The sequence below is a fragment of the Equus quagga genome, chromosome 11, assembly GCF_021613505.1.
Source record: "Equus quagga isolate Etosha38 chromosome 11, UCLA_HA_Equagga_1.0, whole genome shotgun sequence".
In the NCBI taxonomy this organism is placed as follows: Eukaryota; Metazoa; Chordata; class Mammalia; order Perissodactyla; family Equidae; genus Equus; species Equus quagga.
In genome coordinates, this window is record NC_060277.1 from 108,793,367 (window position 1) to 108,813,969 (window position 20,603).

The 20,603-nt window shown below is 52.2% G+C and overlaps 1 long non-coding RNA gene across 2 annotated transcripts; it reads right to left on the reverse strand.

Annotated features, from left to right (window-relative positions):
- Nucleotides 1-2,299: 2,299 nt before the first annotated feature.
- On the reverse strand, nucleotides 2,300-13,955 carry LOC124247387 (uncharacterized). Of its 2 annotated transcripts, XR_006890713.1 has the most exons (4): nucleotides 13,272-13,955; nucleotides 12,340-12,437; nucleotides 3,396-9,899; nucleotides 2,300-2,761 (listed from the first exon to the last, which is right to left on the reverse strand). It is a non-coding gene; the product is annotated as an uncharacterized LOC124247387 (long non-coding RNA). The 2 variants fall into 2 exon arrangements; XR_006890712.1 differs by having other exon boundaries at nucleotides 2,300-9,899.
- Nucleotides 13,956-20,603: the final 6,648 nt, after the last annotated feature.

Here is a 20,603-nt window from a genome sequence, read left to right on the forward strand (position 1 = left end):
GAAGGAAGCCCTGTGATGAGCAAAGATCTTCCCAGGGTGCTGTCTTCTGCCCAGGGTCTGTATTCAAGCAGACATGGTCCGCGCACCAGCCTCATCCTGCCCCAAGCCCAGAGCGGCCAACACTTGGCAGCCGGAACCCCAGGATGTCTCTGGATGCTGCCGGATGCTTTGATCTCCCCAGCAAGTGCCTGGCGGCAGCGGTTTACTATCTAAATACCGCATCCGGAATCTGACAGAGAAACAAGCGCTTGGGTGACACCCAAATGCAACATCAACACAGACATGCTGACATTTCCATCTGCCCATCCATCCCCAGAGCCCCTCTGTGCAAAAGAAGCCACAGGCAAAACAATAGGTCACCCTGCTCTGGGTGGAACAGGACAGATGTTTACCACATGCTCAGCTACCTGCTTTCTTGGGGGGCTGCAATGGGGGTGTGATGAGTAAGGGAGGGGGCAATCGTTTGCCTAACTCTCCAGCAAACCACATCTAGGCGAATGGGGGTATCCTCGGGTCTAGGCCAGCGGTTCTCAACCCTGTCAGCGTGTTGGAATGTCTGGAGGAACTTTATTCTAAAAAAAAAAAAGAAATACTAATGTCTGGGCGCCACCCAAGACCAATTAATTCAGACTCTCTGGGGGAGAGGCTGAGGCATCAATGATATTTAACAGCTCCCCAGTGTTCTAAGAATGTGCGGTCACGGGTGAGCAGCTCCTGGTCCCGGCAGGGGGGGACAGCCCTCCGCTTTGTGAGCCTCATGAGAGGAGAAAGGGCTGGGAGGGAGGAAGTGGTACTATGTGGAACATTCTTGCATTTTCTGCTTCTACAGCCTTGCACAAGAAGTTCCCTCCAACTGGAATGCCCTCTTCCTTTCCACTCATCTGCATGTGACCGACTCTTCAAGCCCAGTTTCAGTTGCTCTTCCTCTGCTGTGCACCTGCTCATCAGGGAGGCTGCGTTATTGTCCATCGTGCTTTTCGCCACTGTCTCATGCCCCCGGCTCCATGCTGAGCTTCCATGCAGGTCTCAGTCCTAGAGACCAGCGACTCTTGAAGTGTCATCTCCTAACTCCAACATCACCACCTGGGCACTTCCCCCAGACCTGCTAAGTTAGAAACCCAGGCAGTGGGGCCAGCAATCCGTATTTTCACAAGCCCTCCAGGTGAAGCTATGAGCACTCCTGTTCCAGAATCACTGCTCTGAGCTCTAGACTCTGGCCCCTCAATGTGTGGTCCCTGGACCGGGAGCCTCAGCCCCACCTGGGAACTGGTTAGAAAGGCAGAATCTCAGGCAGGCTCCACCCCAGACCCACTGAATCAGAACCAGCATTTTAACGAGATGTGTGTGCACAGTCAATGTGGAAAGTGCTGCCGTGGGTGGGGTCCTGGAACATCCTGACTGGCTCATGAAAGGTGAGGGTTGGTGAGCAACGCCGGTCCCGTATCATGAGGACTTTATCCCTCAAGTCTTCCTCTGCAGAAGATCTCAAACTTGGTCACAAGCTGCAGGTGCTGGGGGCCCGTAGAGAGTTTCAGGAAAGGTCACACAAACCACAAGTGGCCTGGCCTCTATCCCAAGAAAGACCGAGTTGATGAGATGCGGCTCTGTGGCTCTATCAGTTCTTTGCATCCTGGGCGTCTGCCTGCCTTCGTGCAGGAGACGGACTCAGCCGGGTGGGCAGAGACAGGGCCAGAGGTCTCCCCTGACGCACTGCCCACTGTTCCCTTCCATCCATTTCCACGAATCCTTGAGTGCCCACTGTGTGCACGGCCTGGTGCCTGCCTTCTGCCCCTGCTTAACTGTCACATTAGAGGTCGTTAAAAATTCATTCAATATGAGATTAATGTTGAAATGTCGGCTTCTCCTGACAGGTTATAAATAGCTGCGTTGAGTCCAATTTGAGGTTTTGATTTTTTTAAAAAAAAAGTAAGCTATCAGGCATCTATCTGTGATTGAATCAGAGAGACACTTCTCCTCCCCTCCCGGAGCCCGTCGTCAGAGGCCATTACTACTTCCCCTGCTCAGAGAATATTGTGTATGGGGCTTTAATGTCCCCTGGGGAAGTGAGACCATTACAGGAAAAAAAAAGACGTATTTCCATCTCTGTTCCAATACGCACAACCTAATTAAGATTTCATAAACACTCACTCAACAGGAAAACACACACACACACACACACACACACACACCCCTAAATTAGCAAGGCAAATATCATCTAGATTAAGTGGTTTTCTTGCCTGTTTCCGTCCAGCTTTAATTAGGCGTCTGTTACGGGGAGGGTGTCACGCAGTGGAATTGTCTCATTTTGATTCTCCAGGGTGGGTTGTTGGGTTGCCAGATCCCCTACACTCGCCCCTTTCTCCGGGAATCACGACTTTGTCCCCTTGGAGCCTCTCCCCACTGCCCTCACCTCTTGCCTGCCCTGCAGGTTGGGCCCTGGGAAGAAGGAAGGGCCTTGTCTCCGGAGCAGCCACATTTCAGTGGCCTCCTGTGGCATGAGCTCACCGGGGGCAGTGCTGTTGTGGAATTGACCTCGGCAGAGCCGCACCTGTAGGACACCCTGGTGACAGTGGGGGCCTGCCAACATGCTCAGGATGCCAGCTCTGGGGACGGGAAGCACAGGCTCCCCGTGGCCGCCCCTTGCCCCCCATTTCCCAAAGTGCCCACGGTGCAGCCTCCCTGCACCCTATGGCGCTGTCTTAGGGCTGCTCCTGGCCCTGCCGATTTCTGCTCTCGTGTCCCCACTGCTGAGCTCGCCCCACTGGAAGAAAATACAAGAGATAATTAGCTTTCTCCATTTCGTGTCCCTGGGGCTATTTGGAAAAAGTATACTTTTTTCCCCCACATGTGTGGAAAATTTAATCTGTTGTGTTTTTGAGGAGCATGGGAGGGGGGACTCCAGGAGAAGTGTCACTCGCTCATTTGGGCAAAGTTGGGGGGTGGTGAGCAGGGCAGAGGAACCGCCCTTCTGAACCAGATTGAATGCCCCCGGACGAGGGAGAGCAGCTGCCCGCCCACCCCTGCGGACCTGGCCTCTTGGGCAGCTTCCTCCTCGGAGCAAGTCTTTGTTTCCTGGAACAAAGCCATGACTACACCTACGCGGTGAGAGCTCATCAAAACCTTCCAAGAAAGGCTGCAGGGGGTGCAGGAAGAACAAGCCTGAGCTGCAGAGGAGACTGGCCCGTGGTGACTTTCGAGTGCGTCCGCCATGATGGCCATCACTCTTAATTGGGCCCGGCACTGCACCGCACTTACTTCTCTGTACCATCGCTCCCATCTCCACGGGGGGGCAGCTGGGGCTGGGAGGCCAGGGAGGGCCTATGGAAAGGCGTGGGGATAATGATCTCCTTTGAAAGATGATGAAAGTGAGGCCCGGGGACATTATGAGAACTTACCCGAGATCTCGCTGCTCTTTGCTCAAGAGACAAGAGAACTCATTCAGAGCCTCCTCCACCCGGAGGGATGAGGATTCAGCCCTTCGCTCTGCCCAGCAAAGGCGGAAATAGCGGAAATCTATGCAAGGAAGAGCAGGAAGGCTTCAAATAGACACAAAGAAGAAGTTATTGCTAGGGATTTATCTTAATTCAATGATAACATCTCAAGTGCAAGTCCCTCAACCGGGAGAAGCAGGAGAGCAGCACAGCCTGCCTTGAGGATATTTACAATCCGAAAGGAAAAGGATTAAATACAGAGCAATATGGCCAGAAAGCTAGATGGAAGGCCACCATCAGCCCTAAGGAAATGAAGACACGTGGTGCCCAGGCCAGCCTCTGAAGCCTGGCTGTCTAGCCTCCCTCTGGCCGGTCCACAGACCCCGAGGGAAGAAAGGCCGCCCAACTGTATGTCCTGCTGTCCTCGGGGGCCGCCACTCTGCCCCCTACCCCGGGGACAGCTGCAGCCGCCACCAGAGCAGCCTGGCCCTCGTGAATTAGCTGAAGTGACACTCACTTTGTGTACACATGTTTACAATCAGGGCCAGATGGTGAAGTATTGGATCTGTTTCAACGCCGCTCCAGTGTGCTCAGCTGAGCTCCGCTTTGCACGTGGCACGAGAACCACACATGGGGAGGGGGCAGCCCTTTCCTTAGACACCGGCCCTGAATTCGCTCTTGATCTGAGAGGATATTTATTAGCCCTCACTTAAAAGCAGTCTTGGCTTGCCAGCTGTCAGAACTTTTTATCAAATCTCCCGAAATTCTACAGACAGAAGAAAGAAACATAACCCACTCTGATATCTTCCAGAGTTTCTTTCCCTTTTTTGAAAAAATAACTAACGCACACTTGACGGAAGGGAGCTTGCAAGCGATCACCGATGACAGTGTTCATGTTGCCCAATTATTTGTACTGGCAGGAAGAGGGGGCGGACTGAACGCAGATCAAATGCAACGATTGTTTACCAAACTATGAAAACGCCCTTCAGTGACGTGATAGAAAAAAGGAGGAGGGGAGAGGGTGCTGGCAAGGTGCCGAAGACAGAGTCAGACACATCTGTGTGTTTCCGCCGTCTTCTCCCAAAAAGATAGTGGTGAGAGGGCCATCAAGGACACCTGCCTTCTGGGGCCAGAAGGAAAGCCAGGACTGCTGGCCTCCAAGCAGATCCGAGCCAGAGCTTCCAATGCGTCCAGGAAAGTGGTGATGACAACCTGTGGACCGCTGGTCCTTACGCCTAACATGAAAAACATCCCTCCCGACAAAACCCATGAAAACCCAGATGCAACACTGAAAAAACAGGAAAGAAAGACAGAAAAGCCAGAGAGAGACTCATAATCTCCAACAGTGCAAATCATAAGCTTTAGGCAAGAAGTGACAAAAGTTTTTGGAAAGAACATTCCAGAACTCCTCCATCAAAATGAGGGCATCTCATTCAAACTGTCCCTCTGGGAGGCTGAACCTTTATTGCAGGGATGTAGCTATTATTCAAAACGTGTTATTTTGAAATTTACCTTTGAAACTGACTTTAGAGTCAGTCCATGAGAAAAGTGTCAGAGCCTAATAGCCATAACTTTAGCTGTGTGTCTGCGGGTGTGTGTGTGTGTGTGTGAAGGTAGGGGTGCTTACTCTTGGTAGAATTCCAAGTTAGTTTGCACCAACACAGGTTCCAAATAGTGATTCACTGACACTCCCCACAAAAAATTCTGGCCCCAAAGCAGCAGCTTTGATACCTTCGCGAATGTTTGAAAGAAACTTCCTGGGCTTCTTCTCCAAGGTAATTCCAAAAGGGAGCTCCAGAAATGATTTCAACTATAGCAGAACATTTAAGCATTACAGAGGCATGACTGTGAAAGAGGAAGGAGAATATTCCACACTCTTGAAAGAGGCCACACACATGCACATGCGCACGCAAAGTCAGGCGCACATTCCGAGACTGGCCCCAGGCATCCCCTTATGCTGAAGTGGCCATTTATCCAGCCTTACGGATAAGCACAGACCCAATCAGTTGTTTGGGTCTGTTTTGGTCACTGATGAATCGCTAGAGGCTGAAACACTGCCGACACATAGCACATGCTCAGTAAATATTTACTGAATGAATAGACCAAGGATGAAGTATTAGATGAGGTTTGAAGTAGGAAAAGGTGACTGTGGTAGCCAGCCTGCAGGATGACCCCACTGACCCCCGTCCTCGTATTCACATCTGAGTGTAGTCTCCTCCCACGTTGTTCCAGAAATGGTCTCTGTGACCAAGAGAATGTGGTAGAAGTGATGGTATGTCACTTCTGAGATTAGGTTATGAGAAACAGTGGATTGGGGAGGCCGGTTGCCATGTCGTGAGCAGCTCCATGGAGAGGCCCCCGTGGAGAGGAACCGAGGCTTCCTACAAGCAGCCAGCAAGGACCTGAGGCCTCCAACAACCACCACTGGAGTGAACGGTCCTGGATGCGGAGCCTCAGGCAGGCTTCAGATGACCACAGCACCAGCTGACATCTCGACATCTCGACCACAACCTCAGAAAGACCCTGAGCCACCACCGTCTAGTCGAGCTGCTCCTGGATTCCCGACTCACAGAATAAACTGTGAGATAATAAACGCTTGTTGTTTTAAGCCACTGCATTTGGGGGTAATTTGGTAAGCAGCATGAGATAACTAAGACAGTGAGAGGCTGGGGGAAATACATGTGCTGGGTATGTACCTTTACACTCACCTACAAACTGCATTTTACCCCAAACCCTGATCCTTTTCCAAAATCAATTGGAAAAAAAAGAAAAGGGTGATGGGCTGGTGATATCTGTCTTGTAACAAGGATTACAGATTACACACGTTACAGGAACCTAGTAACTGGTCTTTGCACCCATCCCCAACTTTCCTCTGTATTAGAAGAGGTGGCTCTATTTCTTTTATGGCTTTTCTTTTGTCTTATTTTGTCATCTGACTTTCCAAGGTCTTGCTTGGCCCCAGCCACTAGAACTGTACTGGCCTGCTCTAAGCATTCAATAAATATTTGTTGAATGAATGGATGAATGCATGAATGAATAAATGAACAGCTTGGCCCCACTTTGTGCTACTGACAACAGGGCTGACTGGGGTTCCTGGCCAAGCTCTCCTCACTAGCCCTCTCCCCTGGGAGCAGGGCCCGGGCAGGGTGGGAGGGAGAAGCAAGGGAGAGATGGACTCAGAATTATTGTTGGGGCTAATGAGCTGGGACTGAGAAGTAAAATGAGCGAGTTGGGTAGAGAGTGAGACTGGAGACTTCTCCAGCCACTATTATTTAGAGGACACGGTCGCGGATTGAGAATGAACTGGTTTTCATTACTGGATAATGAACCCAAATGAGAGAAGAAATGGATGGCTGGCTGGAAAAAGGAGAAGAGAACCTTTTCCCTCTCTCCCTTGTCAAGCAAGAGCCAGGGAAGCTTCGGAGCACCACAAGAGAGGTGTGCCTGGCTGGGACAAGAGAGCATCCGGATGGGCATCTCTCTATTTTGGTCCAGAGAGAACGAATACGTCCTCACCTGGAACAAGGAATTCAAGCTTTTGGCAGAGCCAGCTTCCTCCTCTGGCCATAGCTGTCATCAGGGCCACTTGGACAACTTTCTGAAGTCTTGGGAATCCTTGCTGACAGCAGAGAGCGATGCTCCCCCAGCCTACGCTGTGAGCGTGGATGTCCTGGGCACAGGCAGCGATAGGAGTCCTTGCTGCCCACTGGGGAAGCAACATTGTCCCTGAACTTCCCTGATAATCAGGACCTTGGGAAGAGTGTCCAGGACAAGCCCCCTCTCCAACCTGCCCTTCCACCCTCTCCTGTACCCTACAACCACAGGGAATGGTCCAAGACACTAAAGGTTATCTCTGTGCCAGCCTTGGAGAGACGCAGAGATGAAGGACGTGATTCAGTAAGAACGGCAGTTACTAACCGTCCCACTTGCTATCGCTGCATGACAAACCATTGCAAAACTTAGCAGCTGAAGTCAACCACCTTATCATGCTCAGAGATTCTACGGGCAGTTGCACAGGGCACGGCAGGCATGGCTTGCCTCTGCTCTGTGATGTGGTGCTTCAGTTGGGCACACTCAATGGCCGGGGACACTCACCTGCTGGAGTCGGAGTCACCTGGAGGTTATTCCTCACCAGTCTGGTGGGTGATGCTGACTGTCAGCAGGGCCCTCAGCCGGGCTCCACAGGAGCACAGCACCCTGCCTCCCCATGTGACCCGAGCTTTCTCGCATCCTGGTAGTAGAACTTCTTAGATGGTGGTTCAGGGCTCCAAAGGCGAGGGTCCCAAGGGACCCATGCAGAAATTGTTTGGCTTTTTCTGACCTAGTGTTCCTTCTGCCATCCTCTACTGGGGAAAACAGTCACAAGCATCCCAGATTTAAAAGGAGATCAGCCCCATCCTCCCGGTGGCTGGAGTGTCAAAGAACCTGTGGGCGTGTTTTAAACTTCCACAGGCGGAGAGGAGAAGTCAGCAGAAGGAGTGAGGGGAGTTCACGGGAAGATGGTTGAGGTGGGAACATTCTGATGACGATGGGGGAGCTCCAAAGGGAAGCCACCCCAGAGGAGGGTGGCAGGGGTAGAGGAAGCTCTGAGAGGTGGAGGAGATCTAGGAACCATGAGACCTGGGTGTGAGGAGGGGCACGCAGGCCGGGCTGAAGCAGGGCTTGGGTTCCAGAAGGAACCATTGCTGAAGGCGGGGAGGGACAGCCTGGACGGGTGGGAGGCATCAGAAAACACCAGAAACGCTCATGCACCGCGGAAGGTTTATGCCGTGCTTCATCAAAATTGTCTGCCTCCAAAATTGCATTCGACTCACACCATCTGCCCCAATCCCGCTCACAGCCCCCGGGCTCCCTCTCCGTTCCCACCCATCTGCACACACTGAGCCCCCACGTCCCCCGTCTCCACTCGAGAACAGAAACATCTGCCTGCAGCTAAGCACCCTCCTCCCACCTCACCCAAGACGGGATTTGGCTGCCAGCACAGGGCCTGGGACCGATTCTGCAAATCTCAGAGCTGCCTCCCTCTGAGGCCGGGGGTACATGTGGTGACTTACAGAGAGAAGACAGTTTGGTCGAAACAGAGAGGAGGGGAGGGGTGGGCACTCAGCGGGGGCGTGGGAGGCTGGGCATCCTGAGGCCCCATACAACACACTGCACACCCCCATCCCTTCCCACTCCCCTGGACTGCCAAGAGGAGGAGGGAGAAACCTTGACCTCAGGCCTTTTTGCCTGGGGAATCTGGATGCTCACAGCAGCCCTCCCCCCAGCACCCCTGCCTCCAGGAAGCTGCAGCCAGGCCTGCCTGTTGTTGGGGGCGGCGGGAGCTGGCACCACATGGAGACCGGGCCTTTTGAAGCCTGAGTTAATTGGATCTTACAGCATCTTCTCTTGCCTATCCTGTCCTTATTAAATGGCAGAGCGGAGAGGAGAGGAGCAGCTGATCATCATACAGAGAAGGAAAAGGTTAGGACGATGGCCTCTTCGTGGAAAGTAATCAATGCTCGGCCTCCCCCACGACTCCTCCCCATGTTCGAGCTCACACAGCACCTAGAGCTTAAGGAGCGTGCAAAAAGCTTGGCTGCCTTTGTTCCTCATCTCATCATTACCAGCCTTGGAGAGGGTCGTAGTCTCATGTCTACATAATTGCGCATGCGTGTCTGTGTGCCCGTGCACACACATCCCATGCAATCACACCCAGCCGATCGGTGGCCTGGGATGACCTGTTACTGCCCGAAGGACCCAGGAGCACGGTGCCCCAGAGCTGCTGTCTTCCCTCCTGTTTGGATGGAGAATTGCCCAGTAGGGCCCAGAGCTCCAGCAGCTGAGTCACTCCGCTTCGGCTGTCCCTATCCAGCCTGCCGGGTCTCTGATAACAGGGTTCCACGAGCATCGGAGAGTTGCTCCTTCGCCTTGCTTCCACAGGCTCATAATTTAAAGAACAAGAGTGGCTTATTCAAGACGATGCTGGGAAAATTGGCTGGTGGGGCCGGCTGAGCTTCAGCCTTGGTCCTTCATGTCCCTGTGGCAGTGTGACACATCCACACCTTTGCCATGGCTTCGAGGTGGGCAGAGGGTCCCGCCCCACCCCTTGATTTCAGGCTTGCCCATTGACTCGGCTTTGGCCAGTAGGATATGAGCAAATGCAAAGCGAGCACAGGCTTGAAATGAGCCCGCGTGACCAGCCCACCCCCAGGCCCGTGCCACCCCCAGGAAAGAATGTACCTGGTGGCTTACTGCTCTGAGGAGGATGCAAAACTCATGGAACAGACCTGATTCCAGCCGCAGCCTGGTTCCGGGCTCAGCTGGGCCCCAGCCAACTTGCAGAGGATAAATGAGACCAGAATGGATGCTCCTGTGTATCCCATGGAGGTCGTGTGGTTGTTTCTGCGCAACTCTACTGTGGCCATGAGTGACCGATACAGCGCCCATCACCTTGTCTACAGAAATATGGTCTAGATGTATTGAAAACTAAAGGGAGAAAAAAATCAAAGTAGAATAAATTTTTAAAAGACTCTCAAAGCTTAAATGCAATGGAAAGTTAAGAAGAAAAAAGACCAAAGGTTTTAACTACAGAACTATTAAACATCTCGGTGTCATAAAGCATTATAAGCATATTGAAAATGTAGCATAATGCCTGCTAAAGATTCAATTTAATTCTTGCCCCATTTCTTTAAGATGCTAAAGCTAACACCCTATCCGAGGGCATGGAGGAATTTACGGCAGCCGTACTTGGCAGAGGGCAGAGGGAGAGGATCTGAGACAGCCATCAGGATGTGGGCAGAGGGGAGAAACAGCTTCTAGGGTCAAGAATTGAGAGAGCAGAGCCCCAAGGAGAGAAAGAGGTACCATGCGACGCTAGGACACGTGAGCGCATCCTGACACATGGTGCCACGTGCAGTCCCAGCCCAGAACTACGGCGTGGGTACCACCCGTGCATCCAGGGGCTGGGGCCCACAAGCCTGTGCGTGAGGAGGAACAGGCAGTTCTTCTGCCTCAGAGCCTTGTCCAACAGGTGCCCAGCCATTGTACCAATGGGAGCCTGCACGGCCAGTGCTCTGAGCCTTCACACATCAAACAGGCCTCTAGGAAAGACGCTTTTACGTTCCTGGTCCTATGAGTGCCCTAAGGAGGCCACAGGGCACCAGGGAGATTAACTGAGGGAAGACCCGTGCCCCGGGACTTTGAGACTGGACCGGGGCACCCTGCAGCGCCTTAAACTGGGGATAGAGGGAAGCAGACGTCCTTGATACAAAAGAAACCAAAGTGTGATATTGAAGTTCTTCGTTATTCAAGGAAAACTGGGATTAGGACAAAAAGGCGACAAAGTGATTCCATTTAAAAGATGGAAAGAAATAAATGTTTGTGACTTTACATTTAAAGAGAAACTACAAATTATGAAACAATTTGTTTTAGCTTGCATTTAACAAACGCAGGCTGTGAATGTAACTCTTTTTTAATTCTTTGAATGAACAAAGAATAAATCAAATGTTGATTGGGGGGCATAATTTTTCTGACAAGATCGTCTCACAGCTCGATACAGCATCCTTGATTTCTCGTTTGACTTTCACAGCACAATCATAAAGAGGACATTTTTGCAAAAAAATATTTGAAGGCGTCATCAATTTTCCCAATGGCCTGTCTTAATCCTCTAAAATTCAAATCTCTTTCTTTTGAAGTGCCTGTCATTTCATCAGCCTGCTAGATTTTTTTCTTCTGTAATTGTCAACTGGCTGAATTCTGCTATATTCTCACTTGCCAGTATCCTTGCATGTGATTCAAATAATTCTCCGTAATCACTTTGATCAACCTCAGGAAATTTTGCATCTTTGGCAAAATTTGAAATTGTTTTGCATTCTGCTCAAGAATGTTTATAACATATGGCTAACAGGAACAGACCAACCCACAAATCGGATGAGGAAGGGGCGGAAAAATGCGCTTGTGTTAAGTGTGAGGGATATGGGAGGAGGAGCAGAGTTTCTAAGAGGGCAGCCCACGAATGGATTTTTTTGTGTGTTATGGCAAATTTTGTTTTCTTAGGCAAACTTACAACTTCAGGGACTCAGAATCAGAGGAATGTGGAAAACAAGGACCCCCGTATATGACCGAGGGACATTAACTATAATATGTAAAGAGCTCATACCAAGCAATGAGGGAAAAGATGGACATAAAATCCTAGTATGAAAAACAAGAAAGAAATGCAAGAGGCTAAGAACCATAGGAAAAAATATTCAGCTTCTCTGTAAACAAAGAAATATACAACAAAGCCATGTTTCACCATCAAATGAATGTTTTTTAAATTATAGTTCTCCATGTTGCTGAGGCTAGGAAGAGCTGGGCCCTCCTTCTACACTGCTGGGGGAGTGTAAATTGGTGCAGGCTTTCAGAAGGCGAATGCAAAGCTACATCCAGCCTTAAAATTATTTCAGCTGCATCATATTTTCTTTATAAAGTCCCAGGTTGCCTGTTCATAGCCTCACATCATTCTTAAAACGAACAAAGACTAAATCAAATGTTGATTTTGAGGGTGTAATTTTTCTGGGGGAAAAAAATCGTCTAGTGGCACAAAACAATATCTTTCACTTTGAGTGAAGTTAATTGCTTTTTCAGCTCTCTCTAAAGTTTGATCTCTCACTTGGAGGCCACTTTGCGCAGGAAATAGAGGCTTTCCCTCTGAGTCCTGGTGGAAGGGGCAGGGAGCCGGGCAGAGCTGGACCAAGGCGCCAGCGCTGAGTAAGGAGCAGCTGCCGCCCCAGCCGAGGGGCTCCTCGCTCCCCTGCCTCAGTTTCTCCCCTGAGCAAAGTCAAACCACTACAAATTACAGGCCTGTGTGTGCACCGCCAGGCAGTGAGAAGCTGCAGTGTTAATTAAGCTCTTGACGGCTAGGAATCCAACATACGGATGGTAGTACCTCAATGATTTGTGCAAAGAACTTTCCGCTGCCCTCCATTTCTCCACTGTACCCTCCAAGACATCGGCTTCCTCTCGGGCCACCTGACTTCTCAGTGCCTGCAGAGATAAACATTCTTTCAATGCAGGTAATTTTGGGCCCTCACTGTCTGATTCCACCCAACCTCCCCCCCCACCCCCCGCGGCTATTGAAGCTTCTAGCCTCTGAATTGTCTTGACATCGTCTCTGCACCTCTCCTCCCCAGTTCTATTTCTGTGCTTTGTTCATGCTATTCCCCTCTTTGTCTCTTTTGGAAAAAAAAAAAAAAATCTCCTTTTATGATTATAAATGTGATGCTTGTTCATTGTAGAAATTTATAAATCCACAGAAAGTTTGAAAAAGAAAGTTTGAAAACTCCCTACCCCAAATTCCTCTGCCTGACACTGAGAGTTCTTCGAGACCTCACCACAGCCTCCCCACCCCCTGCGAACCCCCGATGGGAACCAGCTGAGACGAGGCCCGTGAAAGGCTTTTGAGAGACACTCTGCCGATGTGAGGGGACCCCTCTCTTCCTAAGGGCCAAGCCCAAGTCTGGCCCCCTCTGCAGGTTTCTCTAGTGCCCCAGCGCCCCTTCCTGCACCCCTCCTGGCCTCTTCTCCACACTGGAACAAGACAGGAAACATACAGAATTAGAGACCCACACCCCATCAGAATGGCTGCCAGCTGGCTCTAAACTGAAGACGTCTGAGATACAGCAGATGCAGCGGGAAGCGTTTTCTGAGCTGTCTCTATCTGACTGAGCAGAGCTCCCCAAGGACCCAGCGGCCAGCAACCCCTCTCTGAGGGGCATCTCCGGACAAGGAGACCACGGATCTTTAACGCCACGACATTCCACGACCTCATGTAAATGAGCTGTCTCCGTCAGCTCGGGCTGCCATAACGAAATACCGTACCCTGGGGGCTTAGACGACAGAGGTCGATTTTCTCACAGTTCTGAAGACTGGAAGCCCAAGATCAAGGTGCCAGTCTGGGCGGGTTCCGGTGCGAGCTCTCTTCCTGGCTTGCAGACGGCTGCCTTCTCAATGTGTCTCCACGCGGCAGAGAGAGAGCAAGCTCTCTGGTGTCTCTCCTTCCAAGGGCACTAATCCATCATGAGGGCCCCATCCTCGTGACCTCTTCTAACCCTGTTGACCTCCCAAAGGCCTTCTCTCCAAATACCATCACCCTGGGGACTAAGGCTTCAGGATATGAATACGGGGGGACACAAACACTCAGTGGACGACACGAGCCTTGTCAGCACTTCCCATACTTTCCTGCTGAAGCCCTAAGCTCTCCACCCAGTTGGGCTGGTATATAAACTCCTGGCTGTTTGGAGAGCAACTCTTAGAGAGTACTGCCACACACATGTGAAATAAATCTTGCCTTTTTCCTGTTAATCTGCCTATTGTCAGTCAATTCCCAGGCCCCTGATCAATGGACCTAAGTTGATAGAGAAACTATTTCCCTCCCAGCAGAGGCAGGCGCTGTAGGATTGCAGGCACATGTTTCTCATTTCCTTCATGAGGTTCCTGAGAGGACAGGGATGGGCCGCATCCACCTCTGTGCCCGCAGATCACTCCCGCCCCCAGATCTTCCTTTCCTCCCGACATACAAAGCCTTAACCTACCTCCCCTTCTGCCCACCCCCTCCCCTGTCCTCAGCTCTCCTGACTGGATCTGTGTCTGATTTTGCCCAAGCCCTGTCTCCCCCACGAGACCGGGCTTATTGCCAGAGCCTGTCAGGTCCTCTCCGCCTACCAGGTGCCCTAGCAGAGGCTGGCACCAAATGAAAACCAATTTGGACTCAGTAAGGAGCGCCTTTCTTCCCAAGGATGATTCCTGCCAGGGTAGGAGGGCAGGGGGTGTGGCAATAGACGCTGCTTGGCCCTAAGGTCTGCAGGCACCTCCACAGTAAGGCAAACGGAGCTTTCTTGCAGGGAGAGGAATAAAGGAGGCTGCAAGGAGCCAGGCGTGAGGAAGTGGGTGAGAGGCGGCCTGGTGGGCTCGACAATGATCAGAAGAAGGTTTTACCCCCAGGCCAGCAGCTCTCAGGAGGGGCTGCGGCACAGGCTCCAGCGGACACAGGCCAAAGTTCAGGGGCCTGGAGGAAGGGGAGGAGCTGAACCAAAGGTTGGCTAAGAAGTGTTTTTTTGCGATTGATCAATGGGGACAAGCAGTTCAACTAATTATTTATGAGGCAAAGAAGAATTTAGAGGGTGCCGTGTCTGGCCTTATCACAAATCTCTGAGTCTTTTCTAAGTCCTATGGGGGAAGGATGGTCCCCGCAGTAAGCCGTTTTCCAGAACAAAAGGGTGAGGGGATTCCTTTAATCTTTGCTGTTTTCCAGGAGCACAGGGCTCAGGGAAAATTCAGCACTGTCACTTGATACACACACATGCACACACACGCACGTGGGCACATGTATACATAGCCACAAAGAAGTCTTGTTTTCAAAGCTTCCTAAAGTTGCAATTTCTCTTATCATCTCAAGACACAAACTTGAACCTCCCAACGAAGGCAGGCTGACCCCTTGCTTGGGGGGTTACCCTCTTAACGGGCCTCATGGTTTTGCAAAGCTGGAGCCCACTTCCGGAGTGAGAATGAAGACAGGGAGGAGCTAGCAAGTTTGAGATGCAGGAGGGTGAATCTCTGCATATCAATGCAAACGGCCTCTGAAGTTGGGATTGCTTTAAAGTGAAAATAAAATTTCCCCTTGCAAGAACGCTTCAGAGGACTGGGGGCCTGGGCTCTGTGGAAGGGAAATGTGCTCGGCACTCCCAGGAAGGTGAGTGGGAAGCCAGGCCTGAAACCAGGCCAAGGTTGGGGACCCCATGGACCCTGGGAGTAAGCCAGTCACCTGTGTTTTCTTTCTGGACTGTAATTCCCTCTGCCCGCCTGAAGCCTTCAGGGAAGAAGTCCAATCTATGGATAACTACGGGGGAGGGGGGTACCCAGTGGTGTGCTGCTAAATGTTTAACAACCAGCTCTCTGGAAAGGGAGGTGGGCTAGCTGAGTGTTTGCCCATTTCCATGGTGTAAATATTCCCACCGTGGCTGATTAAAAGCTACCAAGTTCAGGAAATTCCAGAAGCTAACAGTCAATGCTTATGGACTGGTGGAAGCCAGCTCTGGCACACACAGTGTGCTTGTGTTGTATTTGGGGCAAACTGCGGGGGAAAGGAGGTGGGCAGCAGCCTGGGGAAGGCTGTTAGAAGGTGACCAAAGGAGCAGAGCGGTGATCAAGCTTGATACCGGGCAGAGACGACCCGATTTGGAAACGTGCGGGAGCCCTCAGGAGTTCCCAGCGACCCTTGGAGCGGGCACTCAGGTGGTACCCGAGAAGCATGGGGGTTGGATGCTAGACCCTGCGTGGTTTAGAACAGCTGTTGGAACGTGCCTCGCATGACCCTGACCCCTAGGTCTCCCCAGCCCGTGTTCACTGCCTGAATCACGGCGGTTTGGTGGAAACCACCGAGAACACGCTTATGCGGACATACAGAGCCATATGGGAATGGCCGTCCCAGAAAAGGATCTCCAGGGGGCTCAGTACGACTGCAGAGTGTGTCTCGGGGTAAGCTCCTCCAGGCCCATGTGTGCTAAACACTTTTAACCAAGGCCAGAAACTGCCACCACTTCGGTCACTTCTCTTCATCATGTCCATTAACTGGGCAAGATGGAAGCAGATGGAGCTGGCAGTTGAGAGACCCGGGGGAGCAGAGCTGTTCGTTTCGAGAAGTCATCTTGTCTCCTCCTTCCAGTGCTGCGCCGTGGAATACATTGGCAATCTTCATCTTGAGGGCGCAAGAAATGGTGCATGACTTTATCTTCTTTAGTCGGACTCTTCTAAGTCTCCGTCCGATCCCCATGGGGGTGGCAAGAGACTCAGTCTTGTTCAGTGTCAGGGCTCCAGCCGGGCAGCCTCTTTCTCCAGGATCGCATGAAGGAACCGGCAGTTCCTACCAAGCAAAACCTCTGGGGAGTCTGCAGTCAGCACTGGTCTCTTAAGTCCAGCAGCTCCCCAGCACCTGTGCCAGGTTCAGGCTTGGGCTCTGCCGAGGCAGGGAGCCCTGGTGCCCAGCCCCCCACTCCCCACATCCCCCACCCCCAGGGCACCTCAAGGGAGCAGAACTCAAGGAGCCCCGCTTCTCCTCCTTCCAGCCCTTGAACAATCTCCCTCCTTTTGCTGTTTCTACCTCTGTCTCAGCAAAGGCTCTTCCACACTGGGCCACCCAGCACCAACTCCTCGGTGAGCCAAGGCTTTCCCGAGGACCAGGGGAAGAGAGGGTAGTCTTCACAGCTTCGTGTTCCGCCCTACAAGTGCCCCCAAACAAGCAAGCAGAAAAATTGACCCTGGAAAGGGGAGCAGAAACCACAGGGAGCCAAACCAAATCGTTCTGGACAGTCTGGTTCCTCTACTGCAACGAAACAATGTGTCAATTAATATTGCAATACATTATCCTATCATGGGCTATTGGGAAAAGAAACGAAGACATTAGGAGGTGTGGGGAGGGGAGATGGGCTCCACCTACAGAACTGGGGTGCCAGCGGCTGTGGTGACCGCAGGTGTGGCTCGTCCGTGCCAGGGATGGCTGTAAAATTTCATTGCAGTTTGGAGAGGCAGTTAACGAAAGACCAGAGGCCCTGCCAGCGTGGCTGTCATTGCGTCTCCCTATTCTAGATTTGCAGACTCAGCTTTCCAGAGGTTGATTCCCTCCTCCGAGTAAGGAGCCCCATCTAAGGGTGCACAGCCTGAACTGCGAGGGTCGCCTGTAGTGTGACAGTCTTTCCCTTCCTCTCTCCTACTCCCCCCTTCATCATCTCCACCCTGTCTCCTTCCACTTTCTCCTTTCCAGCCCCCTCCCATCCTCCCTTCCCATCCCACCCTCTCTTCCCTGTTCTGATCATCTCTTACACACAGTTGAACATCAAGACAGATTCACCGGACATGGGAGAAAGGAACAGAGCAGCTGTGGCTGCCACCCACCCGGTGTGGCCCGTGTCACTGCACAAGTCCGGCAGGACTGCCCTCCTGAACACACCCAGAGTTCCTTCTCAGGGAGGGTGGCTGCCACGATCAGAACTTCCCACCCACCGCACACTTGACCCCATCCTCCCAAGCACCCGAGTGGCAGATGTCACCAAGGGACCAGGATGGAATGTCTGGCCACCATCTTGAACCCCAAGCCCATTACTCAGGAGTCCTCAGTCCTGCTTCTCTTCATGGCACTCTAGACTTCCCCAGAATAGCCTTCATGGCTGGGTCCTCAAGGTCCCCATTTCTGCCCTGACAGCCCTAGCCACAAATGTGGAAAACAGTCTCATCTTCCCCAGACATCTGCCCAGACCCAGGCGTGCGCCGGTCAGTTCATGGAGACGCAAGGGCTGAGCCCCAGACTGAGGCAGCGATCATTAATAATAACTGCAATGAACTGAGTGACGCGTGCTGATGAGCTCACAGATGGTTCACAGCCACTCCAAGAGTGGGAACATCCCCGCTGACAGCTGAGGAAACTGACGCCAGAGAAATCGCTTGTCCAAGTTTGCACACTTCCTAAACCTTAGAGGAGAGAAAGCCTGTGTGCCAAATGTCCTTTTATGTTACAAGTTTGTTATGGAACCAGGAGAAGAGAAACATCACCCCCGTACCCACGAGTACTTAGCCTGGGTTCATTCATCAGGTTTCATGCACTCAGACAGGCACTCAGACTCTGAACAAATACATTTTGAGGGCAGGAAAGCAATCGAAAGGGACAAACTGTGGGGAGCAGCCTGGGAAGCTGGGTGATGGGCCAGTGAAATTTTGGGTGATGGGTGAAAGTGATGGGCCGGGTGAAAATTTATTAGGATGCCATCTGAAGCACCTCTTACAGTTTCCAAAGCACCTTCATATACATTATCCTGATTAATCCTGACAACACCCTCCTGAGGTGGACAGGCAGGAATTAGCACACCGAGGACCCTGGGCTGGGGGACAGAGAGCCTTGGCACACTGATCACACCCACCAGCCTAGCTGGGCGGTTGGAGGCAGGGACCAGAAGTCACAGGCCCCACGTGGGATGGTGTGTAACATACAACCTGCTCAGTGCGTGCAGCGCCCGGGTGAGTTGGCACAGACAAGCTTTGCTCCGTGTCCAGTGGGACAGTGCTTCTCACACTTGAACATGCACCAAAGGCCCTGGGGATGTTGCTAAAATACAGATTCTGATTCAGCAGGTATGGGGTGGGCGCTGAGGGTCTGCATTTCTAATAAGCAATCAGGTGATGCTGATGCTGCTGATCCGTGACCACACATTGAGCAGCAGGGTTTGGAAGTTATTCCAATCCTGAAAAGGTTAACCTGCCAGGTCGAGCAGACCAGGGCAGCTCCCGGTGCTCAGAGTCCCCTCCTGGGCTCTCAGAAGGGGCTGCAGATTCCCAAGGCCACGTGGCCTGTGATGGGGACTCGGATCCCCCCGACTAGGATGCCCGCATGTGATCAGCCCTCACCACGCTTGGCGCTGCAATTTCTGGCACCAGAGCAGCTTAGGATACCACGGGCACTGAGGAAAGTAATATCCTCACAGCCTGGGGGGTGTAAATAATGAAAGTCAGATCCATAAGTAATTACTTTTTAATTAATTAGGAATGATGAATAGCGGAGGCCAAGCAACTCCAGGCGGAGCGGTGTTAACTGTAATGGCCTTGTTTCTTTCCCTGCTGAAATTGATTTGCCGGGGGAGGAGGCAGAGGGCAGGAAACACCCTGGGTCCGGGGACAGAGGAGGGCAAGGCAAAGAGGGAGGGACAGCCTCGTCCCAGGGCTGAGTCCCAGGAGTTCTCTTCACCCCACTGAAGCGTCTCATCTCCAGGGAAGGGACCTGGAGAGAAAAGGGCCGCACTTCTCACTTCCAAACCCTTTGCAGGCTTACCTAATTAATCTTCCCACATTTCCCGGGAAGAGAGCCCAGGCTCCTTCCTCTCTGCTCAGCCCGAGCGGAGCTGCTGGCCAGGGAGGGGATGCTCAGGCCCACGGCTCCTGCGGGCTCCTCAGCGGTGGGGAAGACCCTTCCCAAAGGCAGCCCCTGGGTCCGGGGAGCAGTCAGCAGTCTGGGAGATGGACAAGGCCAGGTGACTCTCCTGCAAGGGGTCAGGTCCATGTGCAGAAGGGCAGAGGGGTCCTGGTGGGTCACGGCGTCCAGCATGTTTCCTCTCACCCAGTGCCTGAGCACGGTAGGCCCCCAGGCCCCTGCCACCACCTACCCGTGAACTAAGCCAGAAAGCAGGGCCATTCTGCATCTGCACCCCTGCCCCCTGTTTCTGGAAGGAATCACATCATTCAAAGTGGTGAAAGGCAGACTACAGGTGTCCCGGCTTCTCAGTTTGGAAAGGAGGCAGCGTTGGATTGTCACAACATGAATATCACTTAATGTCTACAAGGGCCCTGACTCCTCCCCTGCCCCACTGCACACACCCTCCTCCCTGACCCCTCCCCCAGCCTCTGAGGACAGTCAGGGGCGTTGGGGGCTCCCCTTCCCTGCAGTTCAACCAGGATGCATGAGCTGGGGAGGGAGGCAGGTGGGAGGGCAAGGGGTAAGGAATTTCTTAAGTCTTTGGAGAAGGGAAGGGGATGGGGCTAGGGTGAGGCCCGTGAGCACCCGCCCCCAGCACAGGGAGCCCAAAAAACTCAGTCTGTCTCCTGGCCCAGGAGATGAGATTGCCGAGGGCCTCACCATTAGACACGGGGGTCACTGCACAGGTAGGATGCCAAAGGAGGAGGGAGCTCACATGGGTGGGAACTTAAGCCGCTTTGAGGAAGGAAAGAAAAGTGGACAAACAAGGAGGGAAGTCAGGAAAAGGAAAGGAAAGAGAGCCAACGTTCACTGAGTACCTGCTTGGCCAGGCAGGTTCTTTGCACACCTCGGAGGAAAGCACTTGTGCCACATCGACAGGTGCTGAAACAGAGGCAGACTCAGTTTCCTCACCTGTATAGAAAGGGCCTGAGCTGAAAACCCACAATGAACAAAACATCCAAATGTTAGGTATAGACCAGATCCCACCGTGCCCTTGGCCTCACTCTCCTCTCCCTAAACTCGGCCATTTCAGATACTCTTTACTGAAATTTGGATACTTTTTTTCATCATGGATATTTTGGATTAATTTTTATTTTAAAAAAATATTATCTATCCTGGGGGCCGGCCTGGTGGCGGAGCAGTTAAGTTCATGCCCTCTGCTTCAACGGCCCAGGGTTCTCAGTCTTGGATCCTGGGTG